This window comes from Lampetra planeri, chromosome 60 (assembly GCF_965212315.1).
Source record: "Lampetra planeri chromosome 60, kcLamPlan1.2.h2, whole genome shotgun sequence".
NCBI classification, from domain to species: Eukaryota; Metazoa; Chordata; class Hyperoartia; order Petromyzontiformes; family Petromyzontidae; genus Lampetra; species Lampetra planeri.
The window spans coordinates 1,646,894-1,670,992 of NC_136166.1; the positions used below are offsets into that span (position 1 = coordinate 1,646,894).

The 24,099-nt window shown below is 47.8% G+C and overlaps 1 non-coding gene across 1 annotated transcript; it reads left to right on the forward strand.

Moving 5' to 3' along the window:
- The first annotated feature begins 13,309 nt into the window (after nt 1–13,309).
- On the forward strand, nt 13,310–13,391 carry TRNAS-GCU (transfer RNA serine (anticodon GCU)). Its single transcript has one exon. It is a non-coding gene; the product is annotated as a tRNA-Ser (tRNA).
- The last annotated feature ends 10,708 nt before the right edge of the window (nt 13,392–24,099 follow it).

The following is a 24,099-nucleotide window of genomic DNA, read 5'->3' on the forward strand; positions in this document are numbered from 1 at the left end:
CCGGTTACAGGGTTCTGCGGTGGTTAGGATATGTTATCTCCCTCGCCTGGCATGCAGGAGGTCGCCGGTTCGATCCCAATCCCTTGACGTCTGCTGTGTATTTGGAGTTTGCGTGTTCTCACCCCGTGGTCGTCGCATGTCCGTTTGCCGAACTGAAGCCAACGCAGCTCGGCGGGATGCCGAATTGAAACAGCGACCTCTAGATCCGCAAATCGCATTGCGGCAGCATCCACGCGAGACTTGAAACGTGAACATATTTGTCCCATTGTCCTGTTAAATACGCGGGGGAGTGTGTTTTTGTCTATCTGCCTGCTTGTCTTTAACTCACTTGTTGCTTGTATCCGGATGAGACGTTCTGACTCAATGAGACGCCTGCCACACGCACCAGCTGCAGGGTCCTCTGGTAGTCCTGGTCGGCCACGAGTGTGTCTAGAGTCCCGCCCGGGGACACCAACTCATGCAGAGTGACTTCCAGCTGATCTGGCGGCAGCGCGGACACCTACAGCAATCACAAAACAAAGATTCCCCCGCATACACACCGCGCCAGGTTCTCATTTTAGGCTGAGTCGACCGAGGGGAGTAGGCCCAGGACCGGTTCAGACAATCGTCACTGGTGTTGGCCGTGAGCGGGGATCGAACTCGGGTGGCCGGGTTCGCAGCGCAGCGTGGCGCCAACGATGCTACACTACCGCTCTGGTGGCAGAGCCAACACCTAAAGCGATCACACGCACGTGCGCGCACACGCTTTGCATCGCGATGCAAGATGCGGTTGCACCCGAGTCAAAAGCCGCACGGCTCACAGGGTTATACCTAATAAATGAAACTGAAATGTGCCGGGTATCTGCGCGCGTCGCGGTTGTGCGTTACGGCTCTCCGGTGCGTTGTTTGGGCGGGCGGGGGGAGTTCGAATCGCGTGCGTCGCTCGGCCACGACGTCCGACGTTTTTCGCTTCCGAGTGCTGCGAGCTTCTTCTTCTGGGCCGCGCGATACGTGGCGGCGGATGGGGGCGACCCCGCGGAAAACGCCACGCCGGAGAGTGCGACGGAGCGCTCTGCCATTGTTCTCGATCCGCTGCTGGACGGGGACCTCTCTACACACGGCCCACGTCGTGCGGGGGGCTATGTGGCCACACTTCGCCACGCTAGGTCAGTGCGGACTGGTGAATGCAGGGAGTGCAGCCCCACAGCAGCCTTTAACAATATCTGCTATGCATGGCGGTCGCCTTACCAAACATCATCCGTGAGGCTAAGACGGGCTTTGTTAAACAATACGCAATGTTAGCTCTCGAGCAGCGGTTCTTAACCTTTTTTGCAGCCTTGCACCCCTTTGGTTCTCAATCGTAATAAGATATGTATGTTAATAAATACGTAGGGTTTGATGAAACAAAGTACGTTGTGCTTACGTGCCGCGTGCTTATTTTGTGCTTCGATGATTTACCTTTTAAAAAAATCTGGCCATGTCTCGCATCCCCAGAAAGGGCATCTCGTATCTCCGGTCGGTGCGTGCACCGCAGATTAAGAACCACTGCTCTAGAGGAATAACTTAATTCTCAGTTCTCACAGCCAAAATGAAGCTCTGATCTCCAGATTGAGGATTATTATTATTATTTGTCATTCTGTTTATCCCCAACATAAAAATAAGACATTATTAGGGTCCTGTGTCAATGCCGGATGATGAAAGCGCTAGACTGATCTATAATTAGAAATCGCTTCAGCACACTTTAAAAAAACATCTTCCAGGGAGGAGTGCTGTTATTTGCTCACACAAATTTGCGGTTGTCTTGATGGATTGGCTGTCAGCTTGTGTTATACTCGGGACAATAGCAGCCGCTCAAGAGATGGATTAGAAGACATTGCCACCTCATTTCTAGAATAAGAAGATTAATCATAACAGTGGCCCTTATTTAAGCTAAACTATTTTTAATTTTACCAGGAAAGGCCCACTGAGCTGTACAGCTCTTTTTCAGAAGCAACCTGGCTATCATGAATGATAGTTCAACAATATGGCTTATCATAATATGGAAATATATAGAAGCCAAATACTCTAAACGCCAGTTCATTCTAAATGTGGAGGAGAAAAACTGGAGGATCTGAATAAAAATCCACACAACCACGGGGAGAACATGCAAACGCCAAATATACAGGCATCAGGGTCGGGATTGAACACACGTCCTCCTGTACACCAAGCGAGGTATTCAATATCTGGCCATGGAAGTGCTTTTCGCATTGTGTGTCCTGTGTTCGTAAGGCATGTGTTTCACAATTGTGTATCCGTGTGTTTTATCACGGCAGCATGGCACGGACATTTCCGGTGCACACGCGCAATTTCTCCTGCACGATATCCATGCTGCAGCCTGCGCCTCCCTGACCCCCCGCCATCCCCCAATCCTGAAGGCTGCAAGCTGATGACCTACTACGCAATCGTAGCAATAGCAGTGTTACAATGTATTTGACCAATCAAGCTGTTAAACCGCCGTTGACACCTCGATTGCCATGGGGAATTCACTGCAGCTGCCGATCGGGCTGCACACGAAAACGGAGACTTGGAGGATATCGCCGGCGCCACCACCACCGCCCGTCGCTTCTCCCGCCGGCAGCAGCAGCGCCGCGCTCTCCCTGGCGCCGCTGCGAGAAACGACGAGGTGCCGCTCGCCGCTGTGCGCCACGACGCGATAGAGCAGGTCGGAGGGCGCGGCCGCATCACCGCCGAGCCAGCCCTGGCACAAGATTTGGAACCCAGTGCTCAGAGCCACACCTGCAGGAACAATCGGGCCACGCGCAAGCAGCTGTGGTTAGTTCAACAAAGGCGGACAGAATCAGACTCTTTTACGCTTCGTACCGGAGGAATCCGATGAGCTACGAAGCTCTTCTTCGCAGATGTCCAGCGACGACGACGTGCTCGTGAACCAACGCCGTGGCCCCTTTTCACATCGCGCGTGAAAACAGGGACAGATATTGATTTGAAGCTTTCGTGACTGCAGCAATCCATACTCGTTGGTTCTATACTCTTTAGATCGCAACACAAGCAGTGTGTTGCGATCGAAACGTCGTGATTTGTTTTATTTTATTTCTAACTACGTGACTTTACCGAAAGAACCAAAGAGAACAGAGGCTGGAGGAATAGAACTTGATAAATAGAGTTGGAGACTGCGCTTCATGGTATGGGGGCCCTGGTGAGAATAACGTCTGAGAGAAATGTTTCCGGATTGACATAATTTGGCATAGGATTGTAGTACATTTACAGCTGGTTTGTCAATCGGCCGACTGCTGGATCAGAGCTTCCCCCACATTGCGTGGGTTGTAGGGGTTATACGACCATACTTGACCGTGCCGGTCCGAGTGGCAGCATGGACGAGGTAGCGCAGAAGTACAATACAACAATGCACTCTGCTTCTCCGACCTCTCGCCGTCCACCACGTAGCGCCGCAGCCACCTTTTGCAACCTGTCATCTACTAAGCAGCACCCGGGCTCAACCCTCCCTCGATTTTGCGATCTGACGAGGTTGGGCGCGTTCCGGTTGATTCCGGTAACAGCCACGTGGTACATGGGTGATGTGCAACTTGGTTTAACAATGATACGGGCGCTTAATTCTCCTTCCCAGCAGGGCCCTGCGTCAACTGGGATGTCTGGCCAAACCCATGAATGAGTGTTTGGTACGTGAGAAGGGGTTTGCTGCACAGGGATACGGGCCACTGGGGGGATCCGCTTGGCTAGACCGCGGTAGGGCATTGCAATGCTTTGGTACCCAGAGAGAACCCACACATACAAGGGGGGGGGGGGGGGGACACCGTACACTTAGAAACATGCATTGAGATTACTTAAATTATACTTGCCTCTATAAATGTCCAAATGATAAGCCACTTTGTTAAGCCATCATTTGTCACCAGGTCGCTTCTGGAAAACGAGTTAATACCTCAGTGGGCTTTACCTGGTAGGATGGGGATGGTTTAGTTATATTTGTTTGTGTTTTGCTGATTTGGTTAGCTTTCTTGTACTTTGCACTCCTATCGTGTTGTTGTACTGTTTGTTGTTGTGAAGTTCTGACCCCGTGCCCCTACTGGACATCTGTGAAAAAGGGCTTTATAGCTCACCGGATTCCTCCAGTATAAATAAATATTCTGATTCTCTATCCAAAAATATCAATGTCTGTACTGGCATCTCCTGGCCATACCTCGCAGTTCAAGCCTACATCACCCCGTGTGTATGTGAGAAACACAGCCAGTTGTCCCATGCAAGTACAATCCAGCCTCCAGCCTGCTTAGCTTCTGAGATCTGATTAAATCAGGCGCATTCATGGTCGGGATTAAACCCACGACCTCCTGCTTATGAGGCGAGGTCGTTAACATTTCGCGACAGCGGCGCCCAATCAATGATGGAATTGATGAAATAGCCAAAGATCCAATGACGTGCCCTCCTGAAAAAATGGCAACTTGAGACTCATTAATAAAGGGCATTATTATAATTACTACCATAGTGGTCCAGTTTATGAAATGGCTAAATTGACTTTTGGTCCCGATTGGGTGATCTGCGCATTGTATATATGGAGTTTGTGTGTCTCACACTGTGGTCATGTGGATTTTTCTCCGCGTCCTCTGGGTTTCCCCTCCAGTTTAGAGTCAACATCATGCGTTTAGAGTAGTGTCCTTGATTGCAAGGCCCCCGGGCCACTGGCGGCCTCTGGTGGCCTTTTAGTGCGACCCCTGACGTGCGGCCCCCCGACAATACGCAAAGAGTAAACATACCCCCCTTCATGATCGTCATCGTACTGTCACAAACCCAATGGTTTCAAATGTGTGGTGGCCCTCACACTGATGATGTCTTATCGGTGAAAGTGCTCCCCGCCCCCTATTAAAATTAATGAAGAGTATTTGGCCGCTATAAATGATAAGCCACTTCGTCGAGCCTATCATTTGAGGCCAGGTCGCATCCAATAAAGAGCTAAATAGCTCAGCGGGCCCTTAGCTGGTAGGCAAAAAAAAAAGTTTAACAAATATGTTAATAGATTTGAAGCTTTCGTGACTGCAGGAATCCATAATCTTTGGTTCTTTCGGTAAAGTCACGTTACTAGAAAATGAATAGATCACGACGTTTCGATCGCAACACAAGCGACCGTCTTTAGGTGAGCTGAAGACGGTCGCATAAAGACGGTCGCTTGTGTTGCGATCGAAACGTCGTGATCTATTAATTTTCTATCTAAGTGATTGTACCGAAAGGACCAAAGAATTTAGTTCAATAGATATTCTGCATTTACCCGATGTGGGTTGAATAGCGCAGGTGCCACCGTAAGGAGGGCGCGTTGCTGATGTCCACATCTTCGATTGCCCAATTTGACCTCTCTTCCCTGAAGCCTCGACCGTGAGCTCGTACCGCCCCGCTGCAGCCAAGCTGTCCGCGTTCACTTTGAGGCCGATGCCTTCAGAGATATACAGACAGACGAAGAAGAAGAAAAAGCGTTAGAAGCATTAAAACAACAAAGCCCTTTCTTCGCGTGACGTCATAAAATGAGGGGAAACGGATTTATCTGACGCCGATAATAATTGTTCACAATTGGTTTCTTATTGCGTAGATCGCGGTGGAGTTATAATGTTATTTTTTTTTACGATAACTCTCCACCACCCAGCGGCAGAGCCAATGGACTCAAATTGTTCCATGTCCACGGGCAAATCCGTGTGGCCCCCCACAACATTTATTTGTTTTTTCAGCAAAAACGCGAGGAGAAATGTTCGAAATGTGAAGTTGGCAGATCCGAGCTGCTGTTGGACACTTGAAGATGCTGGGCGTAACCTCGAGCAAGACGTCCAATCAAAATTGTCAAAATGTTGCTCACTTTTCAACATTCCTCCTCTGACAAACCAAATCAATTGGCACGTTTACCCACGTGACAACCTGATGGTTATAGTTACATTTGATATCATACCCTATATGATCTCAACCAAAAATAAACTTGTCATGAGTGATAATATTGGGTCGTGAAAGCCTGCACTGCAAAAGTAGTTCAAATATATCAAGTCGTTTAATCAGTGTTCACTTAGCAAAACAATGTATGTCTCAATTCTGGACGCCGCGTAAAATACTGTGGTGGTCACGATATAACAGCTTACAGTACAATACGATACATGGCGATTGCGCCAAATACTATTCAATACCACATGGTAATGATCGCAATACTATTCGATATGACATGGATATTATCATAATACTATTTGATACATGGTGATTATCGCAAAACTATTGGCGACAAAGTGATTATCGCAATACTAGTCGACACGACATGATGATTCTCGCAATATTATTCAATATGCCTTGGTGATTATCGCAATGCAATTCAATAAGACACGGCAATTATCGCATTATCAGTTTCCAATTACTCCGTCATGTGATACGGATGCAAGACACGAAGGGAGCTGTCCCCTGCTCGCTGTTTTGTGAGCGGCACACCATGGCGGGTGGAGTCTATTCCTGTACTTCTATAGCGTGAATAAGCATTACCTACAGACACATTCAATATCCCGTGTAAACATTACTGAACGTTTGCACAGAAACGAAACGCCTCAATTGTAAAACGATGCCTCCATCTTTATAATTCAACAAAGGAGATGATGCCAATTTGTAAAATTGCAAAGGCTCATTATCCTCCTATTACACGCATATATAAACTGTCGATGAGGATCACAGACAAATTAATGATGGTCAATTGAGAGATGAACTAACAACCAGGGAAAGCTGGTTTTATATATTGTTGCTATCTTTAGCCCCACACTTGGCTATCATATTATTGCAAGGAAAACATAATTTGAAAACACTGCGCCCATTATGCCTAAATGTGGCAGACTGCTGAAAGGCATTTAACTTGTTGGAAACTGATGAAGTAACTCATCGAAGCCCTCACAAAACCAGGCCTTCGTTCAAGTTACATCGCATGCACGCATGCACATTATCAAATCCATTTATGAAGACGACCAACATCCTGTTCAAAAGAGGAGTTGGGCAAGGTGATATCATCTATTCACCGGGGATATTCAGAGCAGCACTTGATGATATATATTGAAAAATGAACAAGCTCAAGCCTCCTGTAAACCACGTGACTTGTGTTCGTGGCCACCCCCACTCTAAACCTTTCTCCACTCATCTATTGATCTCTTTCCCTGTATCTAAATCAGCTCAAGCCTCCCGTGAGTCACGTATCTATAAATCATCTATCCATCTACACCATTCAAGCCTCCAGTAAACCGCGTGACTTCTGTGCGTGGCCACCATCACTCTGAACCCTTCCCCTCTTCCCGCCGCCACTCGCTGTGAGAATAGACGCTGCTCCTCCGTGTGTCAAGGCTCTGATTCAGCATCTTCCTCCCTCTCATCTCTCCTGTACCCGCTGCTTCTCCGTTCCTATCCCATACATTTCTTTGCACGCGAATTCCGGTGGTTATCTTCGCAGCAGCAGAGACTTTTGGCAAAGCCATCGCGTTCCGTCTGGAATGCTCTTCCTTCTGATATGAGGAAGCCACAAGGAGCTCTGCACTTTTAAATCATCTAGATTGAAAATACATTTCTTTAGAACTGATTTTTGTGCTTAGTTTGTTGTCCTTCCCCCCGCACCTTTGATTAGCATGGTTGGCTACGTACGGTGCGAAAGAAGTTCAACATACATACAATATATGTATTCATTGATATATAATTTATATTTTTACGTTTAAACATAATCTATATTTATGACCCCAATCCTTATTATCATCATAAGCTGTAAGTGTTAATATTCGAGGATTTCATATTCGCGTTGTCCTCCAGTAACTTATCCCACGCAAATATTGAGGCTTTACTGTATTGGAGAAATTATGAAAACAAATAAAAGATCGACCCAAGCTTTAAGTGTTCTGATACTTGAATTGGCTTTGTACTGTTCTCCTTTTAGCGTTCTCTGGTCTGACACTGATGAGACTAGGCCATAAAGAAGGCTGCTGTCTCTGGTGTAAGCCTATAACTTTCAAAGACAATGCCATACATTATTACAAGACCATGTTTAATCTTGATTTGAAGCTTTCGTGACTGCAGGAATCCATGCTCTTTTGTTCTTTCGGTAAAGTCACATAGGTATAAAATAAAATAAATCACGACGTGTTGCGCCCGGAATGATGGACGCTTGTGTTGTGCCCGAAACGTCGTGATTTTTTTTTATCTACATGACTTTACCGAAAGACCATGTTTGTTTATATGTTTTGCCTCAAGTATGTGTGGTTAATACACTTGATGCCTTGCAAAAGGTATCTATTTGATTTTTGAACATCTTAACACCGCCTGTTTTATTGCCAGAAAGGGTAAAACCTATTCTTATTTTTAAAATAATTTTTGAGACCGGCAAAACAGTCCCATAGATGTATTGGAGAAGTAAAATTATAATAATAACATGATACACAGTAATGCCGTAGAGGAAAATATGAACACCCGAAGGATAAAGTCTCCTACCACTTTGTCGAACAAGGGAGCCCCGGTCAATGTCGTACGCCGCGGTGTCCGTGTTGAACTGCCTCAGTGACCACGAGTAGGAGATGTCTTCACCTCTGGCGCAGTTGGAACACTGGGCCACCGCGTAGAATGTCGACGTTGGATCAATCTTCTCGTCGCAGTTTTCCAAACATCTATGCGCGCACACACACACAGAAACGCAGAAATGAGGACAATCGCACGACAGTTAGAGAGCTGCTGTGATTCTTCTTCACAGTCAGCAATTGACAGCATCTCGGGGACTTGGTGTGTCGGATGAGCGCGGTTGGCCGCGTATGGCGTGAAAGAAGTTCAAAGCGCATCTATCACGGACTCATTTAGCGACACCCACACTCGGCCCTACCGAACTGCTGGGTTGGACAGGTGGTGGGAGATTAAAGAACCTTGTAACGTCATTTAATTTACAGCGCCAGGAGATGGAATCGAACCGGCGCCCTCTGGATTGCAAGTCCAGCGCACTGAACATCAACAGCACAGTGGAAGAATTCTGCCGCCTTTGTATTTCAATGTAAAATAAACTCACTTAATAAACTCATACATAAAGTCACATCGCATTGAGCACAAATCTAAACACCCTCAACCACATCCATAATTGGGACTCACTCACAACAGATGGTAGCCAAGGGGTTAAACATATATAGTCGGCCGACGTTTCAGGCAAAGTATCCTTCTTCAGACATCGATTGATTTGTCGTTGGATCATCGTCGCGTCGCGGCACTGTGTCGAGTGCGTGAAGTGCGTGAGAGCGCGTCCCCCCCCCCCCCGCCTAGTCACCTGATGCTGATCTCCAGAGGCGTCCCTTTGGTCACATTAATCGTCTGCTCGGACGTCACCACTCTGCTGCCCGATGACGCCACTAGACGCACGTAGAATACGGAGCTCGCCACGATGGAGGCACCCGGCAGCCGAAAGACTCTGCGCCCAACGACCTGCGCCCCGACGCAGGCCGAGGCGTTGGCCACGGCGAATTCGAGCGTGGCGTTCGTCTTGCAGGACCAGTCATAGGCGACGCCGCTCACGGCTGCGGCATCTCCTGAACTTGACACCGCCTCCACCAGGACGTTTCTCCCCTCGCCCACCAACCTGTAGTGGCCTCCAGACAGCTGGACATCCAGCAGAGGCTCCTCGAACCTGAGGAAAACGGGCTCGCTCACGCTCTGGATACCGGCGAGGGAAATGGTGGCGGTGACCGCCAGCCGGTAAGAGCCCAGAGGGAACTGGTTGGGCGCGAACACGATGGTGAGCGTGTTGGAATTCCCAGAGTAGGACCGGGTGTCATTGATCTGCTTCGCCGTCCACTTGAGACTCATGCGCATGCCCGACACCACACAACTCCTTTGCACGTCCACTGGCAGGCTGAGGCCGTCCGTGATGCGCACGACTTTGGGCGCCTCCGCAGCCTTTGCGTCGTCCTGAATGGTCACTGCGCCGAGCTTGCAGCCGAATTTGTTCACGGTCACGTTCATGCTCTGGCTGGCACTGGATATTACGTTGGTCGCGTTCACCGTGGCTGTGAACATCCGCATTTGCTTGTAGGTGAACTGGAAAGAGCCGGACTTGTAGTGCAGTGTTTCATATTGACACGACGGGCAACCGTCCTTGCAAAACATGGGCCCTAGGATCAGGTTTTCTCCATTTCCCATGTCCCATCGGAAACAGACGGGACCACCCGGCAAGTTGGCAACGGTAATTTTGACCTTGCCGTTCACGCTCGTCGGATCATAATCTATCTCGGGTGTTTTCAGCGCCTTTAAGCACGCGAGAAGTTCCAGCCGCAGGGAAATCCGACCGTGCCACGCCACTGGCACGACTCGTATGCCGGAGGCCGGCACGGTCGTGTTGAAGAGCAGACTCCGCTCCGTCGTTCCGTCAACATTCCCGGCAAAAACCTACAGGCGTGGGAGGCAGTGGGGACAATGATATCACGGCAGGAAAATGCTTTGTCAGTCTCCGCTTGTCATTGCAATCCAACACGCTGTGTCAACAATGAGGAACCTTCATCACGACTGTGAGATGCGTGCGGGCTGGAATAGAAAGAGAAATAACAATGCGGCAAGGTATCCTCTCTCTTAGTTGGTGGTCTAAATGATAAATAATGAAAAATAACATGACCACACGGCAGAGGTCGCAAACGGGTTTTGATTCCTTACCCGTACCCGTACCCGGCCGCACCAGGGTCGTAAACGGGTACCCGTACCCGGCCGGGTACGGGTAGTCGGGTATCGGGTAGGGTACGGGTACCCGATTGCGACCTCTGCCACACAGTACAGCTCTTTTGAGCTCATGATCTGGACAAGGCCGACAGCATTGTACATTAAGTCCTCACACATCATGGCAGCCGTCTATGATTAAACCGGGTTCTCAAGTGCAGTGAGTTGATGGTCTGAGCACTGTCACCAATGACTGCAAAAATCTCATTCCCTTTGGTGCCCTACTTTGTTTGTTCAAATTGAGGATACTTCATTTGACTTAAATCTAGATCTTCTTGGTTCTTTCGGTAAAGTCACGTAGAAGGGAAATAATAAAATAATCAAAATAAAACATAATAAAATACAATTCTCACGACGTTTCGGCCACAACACAAGCAGCCGTCCTCAGGTGAAGAACAGGTCTGTCGGACGCTGTCTTTCCGACAGACCTGTTCTTCACCTGAGGACGGCTGCTTGCGTTGTGGCCGAAACGTCGTGAGAATTGTATTTTATGTTTCATTTTTATTATTTTATTATTTCCCTTCTACGTGACTTTACCGAAAGAACCAAGAAGATGAATCCCTGCAGTCACGAAAGCTTTAAATCGAAATTTAAAATCTAGATCTTGAGAATGATATATCAGCATGGGTTGGAGGGAACGTGCCGCTCCTGTACCATTCATGTTCTACTGGAATGTGCACTGATGCGATATTAGCACGTAAAATATAGTTTGATGGATTGATCGCCCTGCGCTGTGCAAACCAGAGGTCAAGTGAAGTTATCTCAGCGGTAGCTCTGCGGTATCCACATCCCATGGGCCATTCTGGAACACAAAGGGTTGTTGCACTGCCATGCGAGGTGAAGAAGAGCCTCATGGCTCATCGGATTCCTCCAGCCTAAAATATTCTGATTCTGAAATGGATTCTTAGTCTCGTGCCACGACACCAATCGCACAATCGGCATAACGATTGCACGAAACAAAATATTGCAGGCATATTCTGACAACGCCGTTCATTCTCGCCCCTCTCATCGGTAAGCAGCACCATCTGCCCATTACCTGATTTTCACCTTTGGCGTCAAGAGGCTTCCATTCTTTTCCATCTGCCCTCAGGACAACCACCTGGAAATCCGTGACCCACGTGTTGTTACTGGGCGCACCCTGCAGGACCAAGCCGCTGATGGGAAATGACACGCCAAGGTCGACCTGGAGGTACTCGCCGGTCCGGTCGCGCCGGGGACTCCAGCTCCCCGCAGCGTTGTTCAGCCTCGCCGAAGTCGCCCCGAGCCCTGCTGCCGAATTTTCTGAAGTGGCCGTGAAGGCCGAATCTGGAATAAACCCCGACTGGAGTCCAACGGGAATCAAGCAATCTGAGAAAGATGAAATGGAGCAGACGGTCGCGTTGTTAGGGCTGGACGCGCGTACGTTGAACCTTTTTCGCACCGTACATAGCCAACCGTGCTCATCAGAGGTGTGGATGGTGTTATGATCGACATATCGCACACCAGGGTAAGATGTTCACGAAGTCACCACGGGCAATGCTACTGACAACGTCACAGCTTCCCATCTCTCCATTACTTCCACCAAATCACAGAGTTGTTGAGTGCTCTCCTCTTGCAGTAACCACGCCGTCTATGTGTGTATATAGAACTTCTTTCGCCCCATACGTAGACAACCGTGGTAATCGGAGGTGTGGATGGCGTTATGATCGGCAGAGTAGTGGTAACGGCGGCAGGGTCATTGCCGGGCGGCGGCGGCGGCGGCGGTGGCTACACTGCTTCTGCTGCACATGGCTGCCCTGTGCCAGTGCCGTGGAGGCAGCAGCGAGGGTTGGTGGATCACACAGATAAGTTGCAAAACTCCCTTCCCGTGGGCGTCAGGGAGATGCCATGCCCTGGCTTTGCGAGGATAAAAGCTGTGCAACAAACATGTGGACTAATCTCCCTCTGTTCCATCTGTACAGGGCGCTCCGGTTTCCTGCCCACGTGCAAACACTCATTTGTTGGCCGATAACGACTTAATATGTAGGGGACTGGAGAGCTTTGGGCAACTGTTGGTAATGCCGGCTCCTCACCACCTGGCTGCTGCCCTCCCACGTGTCTGCGGTTCCTCGGCGACTGCGACAGATGCAATTTTGCACGAACGACGACGCGATGTACCAAACGAACAAAACAACAATTAATTTGGTACGTCACATGACCACAAAACACTTTACATGTGTTGGACGTGCTACATAAACTTACGACCAGTTGTGTGAAAAAGTAAGCGTGTTTTAACAAATTAATTACAATCGAAGTTATTTTTAAATCTTTTATATTAAGTTCGCTTGCTTGCTTGCTTGCGTGCTTGCGTGCTTGCTTGCTTGCTTACGACCGTGCACATCGTTCGGTCGTTTTTTAACAAACTTCCCGTGATCCAATCGAGCTGACATTTTCCACACAGACTCGTTGTGCGTGACAATTAATTTTCGTGAAATTTTTTTTCCAAAATTTTACACTTTTTAGGAAAAAATAATGGTATGACTGTGTGTGTGTGTGTGGGGGGGGGGTCTGTTTGTATGTATGTGCGTGCAAGTCTTCATCCTGGTTCTGGTTGTATGTGCTTGCGTGTGTGAGTGCGTGAGACGAGGTGGCCGAGTGGTTAAGGCGATGGACTGCTAATCCATTGTGCTCTGCACGCGTGGGTTCGAATCCCACCTTCGTCGCGATATTTTAAATCCTTTATATTAAGTTCGCTTGCTTGCGCGCTTACGACCGTGCAAATCTTTCGGTCGTTTTTTTACCCACTTCCCGTGATCCAATCGAGCTGACATTTTGCACACAGACTCGTTGTGCGTGACAATTAATTTTCGTGAAAAAATGTTTCAAAAATTTGACACTTTTAGGAAAAAAAAATTATATGTAATTACCAATTGCTTAATGGTGGCAGGCAATCATCTGACCCATAGGTGGCAGCCATCTCAAGCCAGAGGACGAGAGGACTCTAGCAGCCACGCATATAAAGGATTTATAGTGAAAAATTTTGTTTTTACGGGTTCATATTTTAAATCCTTTATATTAAGTTCACTTGTTTGCTTGCGCGCTTACGACCGTGCAAATCTTTCGGTCGTTTTTTAACCCATTTCCCGTGATCCAATCGAGCTGACATTTTGCACACAGACTCGTTGTGCGTGACAATTGATTTTCGTAAAAATGTTTTCCATAACTTTACACTTTTTAGGAAAAACTTTGTTTTTAGGGGTTATTTTTTAAAAGAATCTTCTTAGAATAATCAGTTGAAAATAATTATAATTAGGATCTGATAGAATTTCTTCACCATATGAATCTGGCGGGGCGGCCTTCAGAGACTTGGGGGCCCGACGTTTGTCTTTGAGCCTTGCCTCAGCCTAGCATCGCAGCCGCGTAGTGTTCAGCCAACTCTGCAATGAGGCAGTTTCTGTATAGAGACGAATGGTCTGTCTGGTCTATGGAGTTGGTTGGTGAGTTCGTGAAGTCTGCTTCAAAGCACTCTTGCGATTGAAGAGGACGTTTATAGACACTGTGACTTTCAGTAGCGGTGGGGACACTGCTTTTTGTGTTTAGTTGTCCTTCCCCAGTTATCCGATCATTTATCTTGTGGGCTTTAATTTACGAAACTGTGCGATGGCAAAGAAACAGAAGCGTCGTGTTTGTTTTACTTTAAATCAGGATTTTTCAAACCTCTTTAAGTGAATGCGTTTTTGTATGGACTTTTGTAACACAACAAGATCAATACATTATATACTACAAATGTTTGTTTTGTTCATTAGCAAATAACATTTTCTTAACTTAAATATAATTTATACCTATAGTGATTTTTGGCATAGAGATCCGCAGAAAATGCTTATGTTTTTGGATTATCTGCGATTTTTAATTATCCGCAGCCGTCCTCCCCATAATTAGCACCGGAAATGGAGAGTCTAATCGAGAGTCCCTCATGGCCTTGTAGGAGCTTTGGTTCGTCTTCAAGTCAGAAGAAGAAACGATAAAGTTTTTCTTTCGAATAGAAAGGAAAACTGATTATGTACACGTACGTCATCCAAATGCCAAAGGGTTAACAAACCATTAAATTGAGGTGGTCATGGCGTTCAGATGTCAGAGTGCTGAGCTAGCACCGCTGAGAACCTGGCTTTGAATAATCAAAATCATTTAATTGGGAAAAAAATACTTTGTAACATCGCCCTTACTTGCAAGCTAATGTGCATGCGCAAGGCCGGTGCTTGCTGCATCGGGACAGCTGCCTCCAGCAGGGCAACCAGAATGGTTGAGGTGACATGTCAGGTGCTCATAGTTGTCCAGGGTATTAAAGCGCCCGTTTCAATTGCAACATCGAGATCCTCACATTTCTAATTACTCCCTTGCGAATGTTGGAAATAATTCATTACTTCGATTCTTGGAATAATAACATCTTCCCACGTCTCTCCCCCCAGCAATGGAGATCATGACTCTCAATGTGGGTCTCATCTACATCGCTACGTTCTGATCGAGGAAAAAATGTGGCGCCATGACTGTTTTAGCCGGCGTGCAAAATGCACGCGAGTACACTGACTAGTTGGGTCGAAACCTAGACTTATCATCATGTGCCTGTCCTCACAAGTATTATATGTACGGAAGAGATCGGTAGTGGTCATGGCAAAATATTTTTGGTATGTTTGTACGAGTCTCTTTTAATCACTGTTTTTTTAAAATGTGCAATTGTATGAGCAAACCTTTGATCAATGTGGCCGCCCTCCACTCGGGTAACTCCCGAAGAGCAACGCAACTTCGTACCACAGTGTCATGTTTATTGGGCCATCATCCTGAGGCGTTACAGGCAGACAGAGAAACCTACACATGGGCAGACTGAGAGCACCTGCGTCGAAACTTTGGTAATGTTACTCACCTGACAGGGTCCAACCTTCGCCCGCTGTGCTCCACCACTGGTCGTTGGTTGTTGAATTCGGACTTGAATTGGTTTTTGAATTCGGACTTGAATGTGTCTGTCCATTATTACCCACATTCTCTTGCCCTTTCCCATTCCCAACAGCATTGCCGCTCTTCCTTCTCACGCGTCTCGAGCCAGGTCTTCCGCCGCCTCGACAAATCCGGCACCTGGCCCCAGGTGACCGTTGCTCGTCATCGCGGCCCAAACGGCCCACTAACCGTGGCTGATAGGCAGTGGGTACATTTTTGGGTTTGTCGGCCGATACATTCAGTGGATCGTTGCTCTCTAACCCCAGAAGTGGCGCTTTGCCATTTCCCGGTGATTCTTGTCGGATGGCTTCCGATGAAGTCTGCTTCTGGTCACCGAGGAAACCTTGGCCGATGGACTCTGTTGAGCGTTTCTCGTGGCCTTCCGGTAGATGTTGACTGAGGGGCAATGGAGAAGAGGACTTCGTGGGGTTATTTTCTGAGCCATGTTTTCCAATGTCACTTGCCAGCAGTAAACAACCTAAAATTGAGAAATGAGTGATCAAAATCAACATCGTTGTCTCTCCCGTGTGCACCACATGTGATAAACTCACCATACGTGGAGAATGTGAGAGTCTGATGAGTGGTGAGTTTGTCTGGTGAGTGTCCGGTTAGCTATGGAGTGCCTGCCGAGTGATGAATGTCTCTGAGGCATCACGTGAGTGGTGAGGGTTATATGAGCGGTGAATGCACGGTGAGTCATGTAAATTCAATGGTGATTGTCTGGTGAGGATCGGGTGAGTGGGTTCAGTTGAACGGTGAGCCTTTGTTCAGTGGTGAGTCTGTCTGGTGAGTAATTGGTCAGGGTCGGGTGACCGGTGAATATATGGTGAGTCAAATAAATGGTATATGTGTATTGCTTGTGAGTGCGCAGGCATGCTTGTTTCAATACACATCTATAGTTGTGAGTGTGCGAGTGTGTTCAGGCTATACGGGGGATCATAGTCTTTGTTGTGTGTGGGGAGTGATGGTGCAGCGGTTGGCGCGCTGTGCTACGAACCCGACGACTCGAGTTGCGATTCCAGCACACGGCCAACACCAGTGACGATTATCTAAACCGGTCCCGGGCGTCCCCTATGTCGACTCAGCCTCAAATGAGTACCTGGTGCGGTCTGTAAACATCTCCAATGGGGAGATAACGGAAACTGGGCGTGGTGTTGGCCACACCGCCCCCTCGTGTGCCACAGTGCAGGCCTTCTTAGGTGCTCCTCGCTAACAGCACTTGCACCAACAGTCTGCTCAAGCTATACAGGGGACCTTTGGTGTCGGGAGCGGTAGTGCTTCGGTTAGCGCGATGTACTGCGAACCCGGCGAACCGAGTTCGATTCCAGCTCATGGCCATCACCAGTGACGATTATCTAAACCATTCCTGGGCGTCCCGTAGGTTGACTCAGTCTCAAATGAGCACCTGGTGTGGTGTGTAAACATCGCCACGAAGGAAACTGGTACTGGCCTTCATAGGTCGCGGCCTTCATAGGTGCCACTCGCTAACAGCACTTGCCCCAAAAGTATGTTAGGCTATACGGGGCGTCTTAGTCTTGTGTTTAAAAGACGTGGGCGGTCCATACAAAAATAATCGTCGCAGTAACACAAACCTGGTTTTGGGCTGAGGTAGGAGCCAATCACAGGTAAGGGAAACACACCATGGCAGCGTGACACACCTATGGCTCACATCAATGAGGCCCTGGGTTCGATTCCCGACTCGGACACTGTGTGGCGTTTGTAAGTTGCTCCCGTGTTCTGCACGGGTTTCTTCCCAACCATCCCGATGCTGAAATAAATGTCTGCAAATTACTTAATTGGGATCACTCACCGCAGCATTGTGACCCCAACTCCTGTGAAACCAGGTGACGCCAACTGAGCTATATAGCTCTTTTTCAGAAGCAACCTGGCCACACACGTGATATAATTTATCACTTGGAAATTTACAGCAGCCAAATGCTCCAAACGCATGTTTCCCGGCCGAGAAAGTATAATAAGGTCACGATAACTGCTGCAGACCACGTGTCAAATGTATCCATATTATTATACACCCATGGACAATTACAAAGGGGGCCTCCGAACACACGTCCTTGACAATCGCCCGACGTGAAGTTAAGCTTCCCCGCTATTTCTCGTACAACTCCCTGCCCCAGTCTCCAGGCAAAGGGCGTCGTATGCGGGCTCGTTGATACTCACCAGAATCGGAGGAACGCCCCCGTGCAATGCCAGACTGAGCAGCTGCTATCAGTCGATCGGGCGGCGCCAGAGACACTGCCAGTGATGCTGAAGTCAGCAGGAGGCCCTGAAGCAGTGTGTATTTCACGGCCTGCTGGCGAAAGGGGTTTGCGAAACAAAATAAGCAGACAATACGCCTTCTTCACATCCCTCCATGGAAACAATACAACATTTGTTTTACGCATCCCATCAAGCCACACGGCCCTCTGGGAGTGCGCAATTTAAAAAAATTGGTTTAAATGAAAGCAAAGTTCTGACCGGCTTCAACGTTATGTGTCTCATCAAGCAGAGGGCAGACTTTGGTCGAACCAATGCTGGTAAACTGCCAGATGTTTTTTTTTTTAAACCGAGGACCAGAGAGAGTGGGTCCAGGGAATGAACCGCAAATACACACACACACGTGGAAGGGGTTACACCACGCGACCTGTGGCGATGGTGGACTACCCGTTGGACAGGTAGGGTCACCACAGTTCGGGAGGCTGGTGGATTTAAGTAACGTGCCCCAATTTGATCAACGGCCCCATTACACCATGGCAGCATTGTCTGGGGATGATAGCTTCGAGCAGTGGTTCTTTTTAACTTGGGGTGCACGCACCCCTTGGGGGTGCGAGATGTCCTTTCTGGGGAGCGAGACATGGCCAGATTGTTTTAGAAGTTAAATAATCGAAAACACAAATTAAGCACGGGCACGTCAGTAACAACTATTTAGTTTCTTCGAACCTATGTATTTATTAACATTTTTTATATTTGTTTACGATTGAGAACCAAAGCGGTGCAAGGCTGCAGTAAAGGTTAAGAAGCACTGGCTTAAAATTTAAATGCCCAGATAACAAATCTGTTGAAAAATGACATTACCCCAAAAAAATATTTTACGGTGTCTGCGAGTTTATATTTAGACGTCATGCAAATATCTTTGTGCTAAATCTGGTTTAATGCCTATGGTGTACACTTATGCAGGGCCGGCCGAGTTGACCAAATCACATTGCAGGCAAACGTGCTTTTTGCTTATTTTAGGCGTGGCCAGGGCATGCTCATGATCAGATTGCGTAACGTAATCAACTGAGCCACTCACGGCGACATCGCTGAGAATCTAATTTGTCCGCATGAGCCACGCGGTGACCTTTTATACCGGCTTCCTTCGGACTGAATCTCGAATCATTAATCTTCCCCCACGACATGCGTTTTAAAACAAAACCCATAAACATTCGCCTAATTTGTGATTCGAAGTGGTCGCCGTTAGAGTTCCGGCTTGCGGTGGCAGAACAAATTGATTATAATTCGGAGCTCTTAGTCTTGATCTAACTTCGCTACGATGGTCAGTGTTGGCGAGGTCGGGCCTCGGGACAGGTTCACGTGTGGCTCACCGCTGACGTTGACCACGGCCGGGAATTAAACTCAGGTCCCCGGAGTTCCCGTGTGACTGTGGTGGCAAGCCACGGGGAGTAAAGAGGGTTGCTGGCGCAATGCGATGACCAGTCCAGGGGCAGTTGCCAAACGAATGCATAATTTAGCCGAATTTATATATCATGAGGACGCACTCATTGCACACAAAGCACTTGCCAAAAATAAACCACAATGCTTTGCTGATCTCATCAAGGAGCAGAACCCATTACGTGAACTCCGGTCATCCTCGCAGTAGCGGATTTTGTATAACCGTCGAACAAAGACGGTCACCGCATCGAGCAATTTTGGATGCGCTTCTGCGGCCGTCTCAAGCGCTCTTCCTTCCAATATTACCGTGCGAAAGAAGCTCACAATACATACACATACATACATACCAGGCGTTCTACCACGTACAACATTGTAGAATATACAGTTGGCTTATTCAAGATGTGAGATTGCAAATGGTGGTTTGATTGACCATGGGACGAACGTTTTAAAATTATTTTTTGTTTGCCAATGTCAGCCATAATTTGGTGGGGAATGCTGGGTATTACCCACAGCATTTCATCTGGCATATGAGTCTCTAGTTGGTGAATTGCACTCACAAACAATGGCCGAAAGTGAACGCAAGCAGAATCCCCGTTCTGTCTCCACGTGTGAATATAAATCTATAAAGTTCATCCAATCTATTGGCTTTCCAGACCCGATATTATCGAGCAGAATTTGTCTAATCAAATGCTGGACTCTGTGATGGAAAGATTTGATGAAATTAAGGGAATGAAAAGAACAAATACTCTAAATGCATGTTGATTCTAAATGTGGAGGGAAAACCCGGAAGACCCAGACAAAAATCTACACGACCACGGGGAGAGAGACATTCAAACTCCAAATATACGGGTTCCGACCCACGACCTCCTACATACCAGGAGAGGTAGTTAACATCTCCTAGGCACCGTGATGATAATGATGACAGAGATACACAGACTCCAAAACACAGCAGGCATCGTCAGGGTCGGGATCGGGATCGAACCCACGACCTCCTCCATACCAGGCGAGGGAGATAACACCTCGCCACCGCCGCGCCCCTACGTTGTTGCCGTCCACCATTCATCCTGGTTGCATGTCTGAATTATTTAAATTTCCTGAATTAGAGGCCTTGAATCGGTTTATTTCCGGGACTTCCTCATTGCATGTTCTTTGGTGAGAAATGTTAGGTATTCACTGCAATGCTTTAATTTCGCAGGCATTGATTCTCCTGCGACATCGTGCTTATGATTTAAGTGACCCTGAATGCACCGGCTAAACGAGGGTCGGGATCGAACCCACGCCCTCCTGTATACCGGGTGAGGTAGTAAACATCTGCCAGCCACCGTGACGCATGTAGACTTTGCCAAGCCGCTGATTTGTATGCAATGAGGAGGAGGTGGTGGTGGTGGTTGGGACGAGGCGTTTACAGGAGGGAGGATGGCACGTGACCGAGGCAGGCCATGTACTGGCATCCAGAGGTCCGCGATCGATAGAGAGATCTACAAGCCAGAGCCAGACCTCCGATTAGCACAACTGGCCACGTACGGTGCGAAAGAAGTTAATCATGCATAGCGTATGCACATATAGCCAGACGGAGTGGTTACTGCAAGGGGAGAGCACTCAACGACTCAGTGATTTGGTGGAAGGAATGGAGAGATGGGAAGCTGTGACGGTGGCAGTGGCGTGGCCCGTGATGACTTCGTGAACGTCTTACCGTGGCGTGCGACATCTCAACGGTGTCACTTTCCCGTTGTCCTTCAACTCCCCTGTTTGATAAAGTCAAGCAACAGCATCATCATTTGTAATTTTACACGTACAGCTTTTTTATGTATTAAAACTTACTCCGCAATCAACTGATGGATGAGGACTTTTCCATGCCACTTTGGTCATGGGGGGTTGTTTTAGCATACTTCACCGTGCTGATTATTGCGGATTGGTGAGTAGAGGACTCATTTATCACTCGCCACTGATGTTAACCATGGCCGGGAATTGAACTGAGGCGCCTGATTTGAAAATGGAGCGTGAGAACCGCTACACCACCCTTCCAAGCCTTTATTTTAAAATTAGAATTACCTGCAAATAATATTTGTAAAGGCCTGGGATTTTTGTTCCGAAGAGACAACAGTTGTGACTGTGTTTCCCCGATCTCAGCCTCCTATCAGATGCCTCGTAAGGGGTTTCTTCCTCTGCGATGCAGCTCTTAAAGCCTGGGAAGCCCCCACCCGCACGACCCCCCTCCCCCTCCTTGCTATCTGTGCATCAACGGAATAAAACCAGATATCTCCTCTCTCAAGATTGATTTCAATCGATCTTTGTTTTGGCCCAACTTCCCACTTACGTGTAACCTGTACATTATAATTCACAACGACTCTTGCCAGCGTGCGTCACAGCGGCTGCATAGAACAATGTGCGTTGAGCTTTTTCCCTGCCGTACTAGCCAACCGTGCTCATCGGAGGTGCTGGGGAGAAGGATAACAAGTTAAATAATATGAAGCGGAATGACGTACTATCGACTCAAAATTTGCACGTTATATTCATTCGCTCACTCTCGATGAGAGACGACAACTGAGACAGACGCGAGGAGGAACCACAGGCGAGCGGGAAGGCTGCAGCCAGGCGTTGAGATGGCACCAAATCCCACCCCCTCCAAGATATGCAGTCCTCTATATATTAAGGTGTTAGCGGCCAATTAATGCGTGTCTGGGCGAGGGTGCAACACTCGATCCTTGACAAATAAACAGGCGGAGTCCACGTCTGCCGTACCGCCTTCTCCTGGCGAGCCAGGGTACGGGCTCCTCGATGCCCATGGGAGGTTTTGCAACACCTGCGCAAACCACCAACCCTCGCCTCCACAATGGCATAGCCACTACCGCCCGGCGTAATTAAGCGTGCGTTCAATGCAAAGACAACGCGCTCTGCACGCGGGCCATTCAAATAAGATACATTTAAGAGGTGGTCGCGGCATTGATTCGGCCCCTCAATTGGCATTTCTAAGGGTTATGATCAAGTCGGTACCACTCTGTTCGGAATCACCTATGGCCAAACCGGTCCCGTCATAGGAATGTCGAATTCACACCACTGGCTCCGCACCGCCGACTGAGGTGAGTGCCGCCCGAACGCTCGCTGGGAGCGTGGGGGGACGCTCGTGGGGGTGGTGGCCTCCGCGTTTAACCTCCGCCTGCTCTGCATTGGCTTTGGTGTCACACTCCACGCAAAATACATTGGGAGATTCTATTTTACAAAATACGACGTCGCTTTTGGGATTCATCACCCGTCAAAACATCCAGGCGCAAGCATTTGTAAACCTGTGCTTACAGACAAGGTACTAAAAGAAAAGTAGCCTCAACATTTTTGGATATCTAAAATCTAACATTTAATTTTCCCAATGTTTATGGTTTCAAGTGTAGCCTTGACTACATCTGTATGGATTATAAACAATTTATTTTTTATTTTTATTTTACCCGGCAATGCCCACTGAGCGACCTGGCCACAAATGATAACTCAACGAAGTGGCTTATCACGTGGAAATGTACAGCAGCCAAATACTCTAAACGCACGTCGATTATAAAAGTAGAGGAAAAACTGGAGGACCCAGAAAAAAATTCACGCGGCCACAGTGAGAGAAACACGCCAACTCCAAATATACAGCAGGCGTCAGGTACGGGATGAACCCATGACCTCCTGTATACTAGGTGAGGTAGTTAACATTTCGCCACCTCGAAATGTTCCAAGCCCTTCCAGAATTTTTATTAGTCCACATGTTCTTTGCTACACCAGTGAGTTGATGGACTCGGCCTTGGGTAACCAATGACTGCAACAAAAACTATAATTTAGAAAAGAAAGGTTTCCACATACTTTGGCTAAATTCCAGCTCCGCCAATTAAAAGAAAAAAAACGGTTGACATGCGATGAACAATCTTTTTAGAACAATATAAGGTGTGCCATCTGGCGTGGCTACGAATATACTGTATGTGCCTCGAGTAACGTCGGAAGCGTTTCTCTTCAGCGATCATCTGAGATGCATCACCCTGCGACTGCCCATAGTGCTTCGGCGCAGACGTCAAATTCCCAGCTCCGTGCAAATTGACGAAATGGAGGAGCTCGCTGATCCATAGCTTGGCCACGCAACCATTGAATTACATAAAAAAAAATAAAGTCGCAGACCTGCAATTGCGTGCTTCACAGCACTATTGGTGGAAGGCCCTCGACTTGAAGTACCTCTAAAGAGCCCCATACAAAAGGTATTTGGCCTACTCTTCCATGGTGGCTATACATCTTGAAGGAGGTGAGCTGGGGGGTACCCACACTTTACCCTACCACACCCGACTTGCCAATCAATTGTGGTGAACCCATTATATTTTGGTACTGCGGTGGCGAGATGTTAACAGCTTCGCCTGGTATACAGAAGGTCGTTGGTTCGATCCCAACCCTGACGCCTGCTGCATATTTGGAGTTTGCGTGTCTCACTCCCCGTGGTCGGGTGGATTTTCTCCAGGTCTTTTGGGGTTTCCCCCCTACATTTAGAATTAACGTGCGTTTAGAGTATTGGGCTGCTATACATTTCCACGTGATAAGTCACTTTGTTGGGCTATCATTTGTGGCTACTTGGCTTTTGAAAAAAGAGATATACAGCTCAGTGAGCCTTATTTGCTAAATTAAATAAAACAAATTGTAAAAAATAGGTTTTACCCTTTCTGGCAATAAAACACGTGTTAAGATGTTCAAACACCAAATATATACCTTTTGCAAGGAATATTTTTTTTAACTTTGATATTGGCAAAAAAGGTCCCAACAGTTTAGTTCGTAGGTTCGTTCGCC